This window comes from Chlamydotis macqueenii, chromosome 1 (assembly GCF_036417535.1).
Source record: "Chlamydotis macqueenii isolate bChlMac1 chromosome 1, bChlMac1.mat, whole genome shotgun sequence".
Taxonomy (NCBI): domain Eukaryota; kingdom Metazoa; phylum Chordata; class Aves; order Otidiformes; family Otididae; genus Chlamydotis; species Chlamydotis macqueenii.
In genome coordinates, this window is record NC_141556.1 from 156,589,155 (window position 1) to 156,599,125 (window position 9,971).

Genomic DNA, 9,971 nt, shown 5'->3' on the forward strand with positions numbered 1-9,971 from the left:
TGACTTACTCAATGTAAAAAACATTACTACAGGAAACTACAAAACAGGGGAAAAGATTGGTATATATGTTTTGCTCCAAGAGCAGAAAGAAAGTGAATTAAATTTCAGTTCATCAGTGACTGCATATATGGTGGGTTTATATGATTGTTCTTGTCCTATTTATTTTTAAAGATTCAACTCAGGTTCTACCACATCTCCAAAAACAAATTAGAAAGAAAACAAAGATTTGTATGTGTGAGGCTTTTTCAGCCAATGTGTCAGAAGAGCAAAATGCCCTCTTTGAAGATATAGTAGAGCTGACACATAATTGTTGCCCTTACCTTTGTCGCTACTGACACTAGAGTCTGAACCCTCCTTGGAGACCTAAAAACAATTTTAATGTGACAATCTGAGAAGTTACCACTGGTGTTTTACAAATACTGCAAGGTCACAGATTTTGACCTATATAGAGCCAAGTAAAGCTCTGGAGGGCGTTGTGTTTTATGGGAAAAAAATGTTTTCATTGATTTTCAAATTACGCATTTTACTGCAACATAGAACACAAAGGTAGCCATGAAAAACAAAATTTGAATTATAGTAGCAAGAAAAGTGCCAACAGCCCAAGATGTGTTTAAAACTTAAGCTTTTTTTTTTTTTTCTGGATTCTTTTACACGCTATTTTTCAGAGTCATAGCTTGAAGATAAAAGCAAAGATAAAGAATGAGGAGTAACGAGAATTCCTTATTTTATTTTTTAGCATATACAACCTTGCAAATTGGTAGGTGTAGTCTCATATATTTCTCTCTGAAAACCCAAACAAAGATATCCCTACTATGTTTCTTCTATGTGCAATTTAGTATTAATTATAAGGTCTGAAAGGGTTACATCTAGTCCTTTAGCATAAATCCTAGTCTAGTCTTTAATAACAATGTGATGTATACATATTTTTTTCTGAATTTCTGTAAAGATAATAATTTTTAAAACTGTTTCCAGAAAGTAAACACCAAAGTTATGTTCCCAATTAAAATTCAGAACATTTTCCAGATCTAATCTGAGTTTGTTCATTTCAATATCCAATGGTAGGATCTTTTAAGGCAACTACCTTATAAAAAGAGTTTGTTCTCAAATACATTCATTCTGCTGTTTATGAACAAAATAGCTAACTGTACTTGTAGATATACATTAATGTTCAGGGAAGTAAACTGAGATTTTAAGAAATTTTTACTAATTTCACAGAAATTGAGATGTAAAATGCAATAGGTGATTTGTCCCTCACACCTGTAAAGCGTATTGTGTTATTTGTCCTCTGTTCTTCCAGGCAGGAACTTAGCACTCTCTCATAGCACAAGAAAATGTGTGGCAGCCTCCTTCTTATGAACAGGGGATGCACAGCACTCAACAGAAAACAGATGAGATTTAGAATTGATTCATTTTACAAGCTACTTTAAGTATCTATGGAAACATTTTTTCATTAGGTACAACTAGAGTATTAAAGTCTACAGATAAGATTTCCCAAGGCATTTTGCATTATTGGATTATTGTTATTATTTTCCTGTTAATTCAATAAAAGCCTCCTTTTTTTTTTACTCTCATGACAGATTTTCCTTGTTGTAGGAAGGATTAAGTGTTGTCATCCTAGGCAGTAATATGATACATCTTTAAAAAAAATACGACTTTTGAATAGTTGTCTTTCTTATGGTTTATTTATTTTAACATGATACAGTGTCAAAATCCAAACTTCCATATTTATCACATTCAGTATGCATCAAGAAGAATTACAACATAATGGATGTATTGAGACAATCTGGTTAGATAACTGTGAAAAGTTATTCATAATAGGAAAATTACTGACACTGTGTAGTATCTTTTAAAAAGAGGGACTTGAAAACCAGGGACTTGAAAATTCACAACATTTTTCAAGATACATTTAAAAACTTCATTACAAAGAAGTTTTTGCATACAGTTTTCTCCTTTTTCTTCCTTTTATTTGTTTCTTCTCTTATTTTGACATTGAAAAATAGAAGAGGAAAAAAATAATATGTTGAGGATTATTTCATGTTCATTGTGTTCATTTGCTAGCTATTTTAAACAAAGTGTTTAGTGGAAATCTCCATTGTCATGAAAGTTGTTCCTCTGAAATATTTTAGGTTAGAAGATATGAACCCAAACTAAAACTCACACTGTTCCACACAACTAACAAAGCTTTATGTTTTTCTTACTAATTATTATTCAGTCTTAAATATAATTCAAATATTACATGTTACAAAATGTTTATCATTGCATAGGAATCTTGATTTTTAAACACAAACTTTTTACAGGGAAAAAAAAAATCTGCCCTCCAACAGAAGAAGTAATCTAGCTGAGACTCATAAATTAAGAAAATATGCATGTATTTTTTCAAGGTCTATTAATACATTACAGTAAGCTGTTCCTTCAGATACAAGGAATTATAAGAAATCATGTATTTTCAAGATTAACTACTTAAATATTAAGCCTAAGGTATGTGGAATATTTTTACATACTCATTACCATGGTGACAGTTTCACAGATAAACAAGTAAAAGAAAGGAAGGTCAAGAGAAATTCTCCAATGTATTTGTCAAAACCTGGGAAAGGACTAAAGAACTTGGGAATCTTGGCCCATAGCCCAATACTCTAGACCACAAAATAAATACTGCACTTATTATATCCATGCTAGCCAAAGTGTTTTAGTCTACACGACAAGGCTCTCCAGAACTGACAGGATATTAATTCTAAAATTGATCCCCATTGGTCTTTTAGGCAACTATATATTAATTCTTCTGCAAACCACGTAATGTACAATTTTCATTCTACATTTATATTTAATCATGCAAACATTATTTCCTATTTTAAAAAGTTACTGTGCTATCTGATATGAGGTTTGGGAGGTTTCTGTAGTTCAGCGTTGCTGCTGATAGCGAGGACCCTTCCTCATACATTCCTCCTTAATCTCCTCAAATAAGGAGAGAGGGCGACAGTGGTAAAGGCAAACGTGAGCAAGGCTGAGTGCAGCAGGAGGGCAAATGCTGTCTGGGCCAGGCGCTGCCCCACTCTCAGCATCTCTCAGCTGGGCAGCAATGTCAACCCACTTCCATGACTGTTTTGGTTTCATCTCTTACTGGCCCCTTGCTGAAAGCCCATCCCCACCATGGAAAATGGTTATAAAAAATTGTGATACTGAAATTAATTTAGCTCATTTTTAACCCTCAAGAATAAAATCAGAGGTACGCTTAGTGCTCTGCAGGTTATCAGACTATTGCTCATGTGTTTACTTTGTTTAAAAAAAAAAACAACTGAAGTGAGAGGAAAAATCAAATCCAAATTAATTAAGCTTCATGTAAAAGTGGCATTGGTAGATACAGTTAATTTTCATCTTCTTCCAAAGATATTAAAGTTCATATCTCTAAGGTAATTGAAAGCCCATACTTGAAGGAAATAAACCTCTTGGGTTGAGAAGCAGGATTTGCTTAACGTACAATGAATGAAGGAGTGGCGCAGTGAGTTTAGCTAATATAACAGCTTTATGCTTTTCATATATTTCCCTCCTGCTTCCTGTGTTTGACATTTTAAGGAGTACATTTAGTTGAGTTTTTCAATGAGTCTCTATGGTAACAGCAAAAATGCCCAACCAAAAAACTTTACCTCCTCTGCTTTCTTGCCTGTTCACTCAGAGAAGTGAGAAGCACTGGTCCTTTTAAGTGTAAGAGTAGTGTGTTATAAAGTGCGAAGAAATGATCTGTAGATTTCAAGACTAGTAATGACCACACTAGCTAGAGAAAGAATTCATCTTCTGTCAAGGAACAGCTTCAGCACTGAATAACTTTAATGTGTCAAAATTAAATATTTTCCTTTGTATTAAAATGAATAATTAATATTTTCCTTTATATTAAATGGAAGGATTTTCCTTTCAATTTTTCAGCCAACACTGGGCTATACCGGAGAGCAGCAGCAGGTGCAATATGTTTATAAAGTCGTTTTTTTTTGTAAGCACACCACAAAATGCCACTTTTTGGCAATGTACTCAGTAATAACCAGAAACTCCATTATCAGAGCTGCAACATAAATAAATTTGTTAATAGATTGCCTAAAGTCAATAAAAAATGGAGGAAGTCAGAAAAGATACACAGGATTAAGCATTAGTGTCAAAAAACCTACTGGAATCTATGGAAGGGATTTTAGTGAACAGATATTGTTGTAGCAATACAACATTCCATGTAGCAATAAATTTCCATGTATTATTACTTCTTTCAGACAATATCAGAGGCTCAGCTGAAGTCCCCTAAAAGGTAACTGGCTCAGGATACCGGCATTTCCCCTAGAAACTATTTAGTTTTATGCTACGTATTTCAGAGAGCTATTTAGAGTGCCCTGGGAGCTCCCATTGTCAGAGCACTGGCACCAGGCTGGAGTCTGCCAGCATTTGCCGGCCAAGAGAGACTTCAGGGGCCGTATCCTTGCCAGTCTAGCATGGCATGCTGGGAGCTGGACCATGTCAGGAGGCCATCGCAAGGCCTTGTTTGTGCTGCCCAGTCACAGCAGTTAGGTCCGCACAAAGAGCCAGACATCACAGAAGCAGATCTATTTTACTATTCTAATCAACCTAGTGCAAACATTAACGTGGTTCTTTGTAGCTTAACATTTTGAAGGTCATCCATCATTAATAAAAAGTCATATGTATGTGAAAAGACACTCATAATTAATAGTCTTTTCAGGAAGGCAGAAACAAACAGCAACGTTTTAGTATGATTAAGAAAACTTTTCTCTGGCATTTGGTACTCAGTGGACAGCTTCTCAGAAACCTGTCAATTTGATTTCTAAAGAACCCTGACCGTTATCTTTAAATCAGTTGAGTATCTACTTAGACAGGGATGACCACAGTTTCTTAGGGGGTAAACAGATGAATTAACCATGGACAAATGCATTGTGTTCGAAAGAGATTTAAGTCAATCATTTTGACTTTCTACTGTTTGCCCTTTTCAGGAAGGACTGAGTGGTACAAATGCAGGAAAGCAAAAAACTGCACAAACGATGAAATCTCAACTGCAGTGTTTATGCTAGGTTTCTATTGGCAAATAATTAAGATTTGTCCAGTTTTAACCAGTGAGGTGGCTTGGTCAAGTTTTGCTGAAGTCTTATCTACAGAGTAATGAAAACTCCAAAGCCAATGCTAAATGTAGTAATGGAGAAGTCCCTTGGAGTATACTGCAAGTCTCAAGTAACTTCAACTCACAAATACAAAATCAAAAATTAATGTTTATTATAAAGAATGGAATGAACACATACAAAAGAATCATTGAAGTTTTTTTGTGTGAAAAACCACATCCTGCAAGTATTTAAAACAAACCTTGAGATTCACATAATGTCATGACTTTTAGAAAAGCTCTAAGGGAGCTAAAACAAAAATTCAACTGCAAATGAAAACGTAAATTAGTATTGTATACCTATTAGCATTATGAAAAGTGTCAAAGCTGACTGACAGAAATTTTACAAATGATTCACTTCTGTAAAAAAAAAATGCAATAGAAGAATCACTGTATTTCTTTTTGAGAGTTTTTGTTAAAGGACACATGTGAATTCAAGCAGATAAATGACAAATTGCTTCAGGATAGTGGCAGCTTATTAAATAGTAACATAAACTACTGGAAATCTTTTTAACAAAGTGAAATATTTCCAAATAATAAATCAGCAGCTATTGATAAAAGGTATCAGAAACTGAAAAATATTTCTAAATGCTAGTTAGCAAGTTCTATGTCCAGAGTAGAACGGGTCATGAGATATTATTACTGTACTGAATTTTTGACTGAAACTGCCGTTACAAATTCATAATCTATAAAATGGCTAGTACATATAGATCGAGACATAATGTAGTCTGACGAGGTAATGAAGGAGATAATCAAAGGCATGGTTATAATACAAAACTACAAAGAACTGAAGACTCATTAGCTTTCAGAAGTAAATTAACATGCAAGTTATTATTAATGCTTTCCAATGAAACGATGAATGTTTTCTATACTGTCTTACTTTATTTACCTCATGAAAGACAGTGTAATTCACAATCAAATTCAGTATAGCAAGTTCATTCTATAAATACTCCTTCACACTGTATCTATTCGGATACAGGGAAGACTGATGTAAAGGTCTTTGCCCATCTGTTTCCATTCTTTCAGGCTGCCTTATTGGCATGGTTTAGCCCCAGCTGGCAGCTCAGGCCCACACAGCCACTTGCTCACTCCGCTAGCGTGCAATGGGGGAGAGAATCCAAAGAGTAAAAGTAAGAAAACTCAAGGGTTGAGATAAAGACAGTTTAATAAGTAAAGCAAAAGTCGCACACACAAGCAAAGCAAAACAAGGAATTCATTTACCACTTCCCATCAGCAGGCAGGTGTTCAGCCATATCCAGGAGAGCAGAGCTCCATCACATGTAGTGGTTACTTGGGAAGACAAAATGCCATCACTTGATATGTTCCCTTCTTTCTTCTTCCCCCAGATTTTATTGCTCAGTATAACATCATATGGTACTGAATATCCCTTTGGTCTTTTGGGGTCAGCTATCCCAGTCATGTCCCCTCTTAACTTCTTGTGCACTCCCAGCCTGCTTGCTGGTGGGGTGGTGTGAGAAACAGAAAAGGCCTTGACTTTATGCAAGCACTGCTCAGCAATAGTTAAAACATCCCTGTGTTATCAAGACTGTCTTCATCACAAAACCAAAACATATCCCATGTGAGTTACTGAGAAGAAAATTAACTCTATCCCAGCCAAAACCAGTAATCTTCACCCCTTATGCCATACCATTTACGTCATGCTCAGATCTCACACTACCCAGGGTGAAAACAACTTTAGGTACCAGTCTATCTTCTCCCACACACCCTGTCACCCATGACCACACTACCTCAGGGTATATCCCTGTGAGATTTCCTGATAACCTTAGGAATAGCCAGAAACAGACTCTTGAGACACACCAGTAGTAACATTCTGATTACCCAAGGATGGTCAGGGTACTGAGGAGTCACTACGATAAGGCAGAAAACATTACCCCACAGAAGAAGGGGAAGGTGCCATTCTTTGTTTCTTCCACAAATTGACTTTTGGAGGAGAAGAGGGAAAAAGTGTAGTTGTTAATTGTTTCCATGAGATGGTTCCAGAAGCACTGGGACAACAGCAATGAAGGGCACAAATACACATATGAGGAAGCACTTAAGAGTCTCAAAAAATGCTTTAAGGTGTTATTTCCATCTAAACAAAGGAAATATATGTAGCAGCTATATAAGGCTATCCACTTTTAAATGAAAAAAAAAAAAACATAACTCCAAGACCTCTATTCCAACACCTCTGCAACTATTCTGTCTTGTGACAGGAAAATAACAAAGATAAGTGAGACACTCCTCACAAAGAAAGCTTGTCAAGGCATCCATCTACTTTGTATAATACTGATGATAACCAATCTGAGATTCAATGTCATATCATTTAAAATGAAGAATTTTGTTAGCCAGGTGCCAGCAGCTAAGCTATGTATCTGTCATAAATACATAACATTTTAAGAACCTCCTTGAGCAATGAAATACATTTGTTGTTGTAAATGAAGATTAAAAGTAATCATTTCCTGTATGATCAGATTAGAAGTTCAATGTATGAATCATGATAACTCAAGGTTAAATACGTTGTAATGCAAGAAAATTGATCACCCCGTATTTCATGTTGGCAGAGCACTGCTCCAGTAGCCTTAAAGCAGGAAAAACTGAACACAGACAGTTTTTCTGCTTTGATGGTTTTTGACAAAAATAGAGATATAGGGAAGTATATGATGTCTGGGGATTTTGTTGTTGTTGCTTTTAAAGTGTTAATGCTCATAGTCTTCCCAGGTCAATCTGTCTCTTAAGTTCTCAGCTTGCGCCATGGATGAGGTCAAGCACCAATTGGAGGCATTCGTAATCTTCTAAATTAAATTACCATCTCTGCAAGAGATCCTACTCCTTAAACAGCATGCAGTTAATGGATTAATGGAGCATTACTGCAGTAGACAAGCAGAGTCTAGGTATCAACTCCAATAGCAGAATCCTGTGGAAATGACAATTTGAGCAGTAAACTGTATTGGTCACAAATGAGGTAAGCAAACTCAGAAAATCCTTTCACGGCAAGTGTTTCCCTCAACACTCCCCTACAGATTCTGAAACTGAGATAAATAAAATGGCGTATTTTACTGAATCTCTAGGGTGTCATCATTTAATAGTATTTCACAGCTACAGTACATCATGACATTATACTCTCACTATCACCATGCAAACTGCAATACTATGAAGTGATAACATAGTGTAATGAGACATACAATCCAGTGTAATGCGATATACAAGAAAGTCAATGCAGCATATCTCCAGAATTACCCTCATTTAAAAGGAAGTTCAGTGAATATTTCATATAAATGTACAGGTCATTCATTTTCTCCATTTTTTTTGGATGTGTTTAAGCTCTGTGCATCTTGATACTTCCACAGAAAATGTTAATATTATAGTCAGAAGCAATCATACCTTGCTAAGAAAGCTGAATTCACAAAATGGAAACCATTTTGTATGCAACTGTCTGGAAGGACTTTAAAAGTCTTTGAAAAAAGTGCTCTTACAAATAAAGAGCTAAAGCAATCATAAAGGAGCCTCATGTCTTGGAGAGGTTATTTACACGACAATTAACTATATTCTGTCCACAGAACTGAAAATCGAGTTGGTTGGTTCTAGTTGCCTCCACACACATGTGCATACTAATATCCTGATATCTTGGTTTTCCCATGAGTATGTTTAGGCGTAGATATCTAATCTTTCCTAACTGCAGTTGGAGACGTAAGTAAGGGAATTACTGCCTTTGCAACAGCAAGAGACAATCAAAAACTAGCAATAAAACTTCTCAAGAAAAAGCTAATAAGGAGAAACTTAGCTGCATAGGGATCCCTCTACCCATAGTGAGCCTCTCCGGAGAAAAAAATATTCAAGTATAATCAAATTAGAGAAACATTATGCAAACATTACATTCTCATGCAAGTACAGTTATCACTTATAAGGAAGCCTAGGTGAGATAAGGCCTGTACCACACACACTTATCAGATCTCCACAATAGATAGGTAAGTTAGCTGATTTTTGTTGTATCAAAACAAGTGATTTGCATTGTCACTTCTTAAAATCTGTGTTAAGACTGTCTGCTCAGCTAGCCGAAAGAAGTTGATTTTTTTTCTCTCACATCCTTCTGCATTTCTCTGGAGCTGCATGAATCTGCAGCATACCCTTTTCCAGCTAACAAAGCTAGATGTTTACCACCTTCTGTCAGCTGAGGAAGGAAGATATAAATAGCAAAGAGGAGAGAAAACTATGCACCTATCCTACCTTCACACATGTGAAGAGATTTCCTTTGGCAAGCTCTGTTTTAGTGAGAATCGGAAGGTCAGCAGTGGGACAGCAGGAAATGGAACTTAGCCTAGGGAAACTTTTGTTGTATGTCTATTAAAAATTCATTTAACATCGATATTATCATAGAGATTAAGTTAGAATATGTTTCAGAAAACAAATAACAAAAGTGCACACAGTCTTCAATGTCTGCAAAATAACTATTCAACGTCCTTGAACACACAAAGTAATGTTTTTATAGCACTTTCATGTTTTAACTCAGTCTTTTAGCAGCTCCTAAATATCTGTTTTACTAATTTGAAATCATGACATGATTTGTTAATTCTTACTCTTCTGCAAAACTTGTGTAAGTAGCACTAAATTTGAAACAGATTTTCTGAATCTTGCTGAGATGTATTAATTTAGTATTATTACTATCAAGAGTGAAATATGCTCCTAAACATGCTGCTTCATATCACAAAACTTCACAGATGAACTGGCATTCCATTACACCAAACTAGCAAAGTTATCTGCAATTTAAAATAAGCAGTAAGAGTGACTATTTCTATGGAATTTAAAGCTTCCTGTTCTCAATCAGAACAACTTC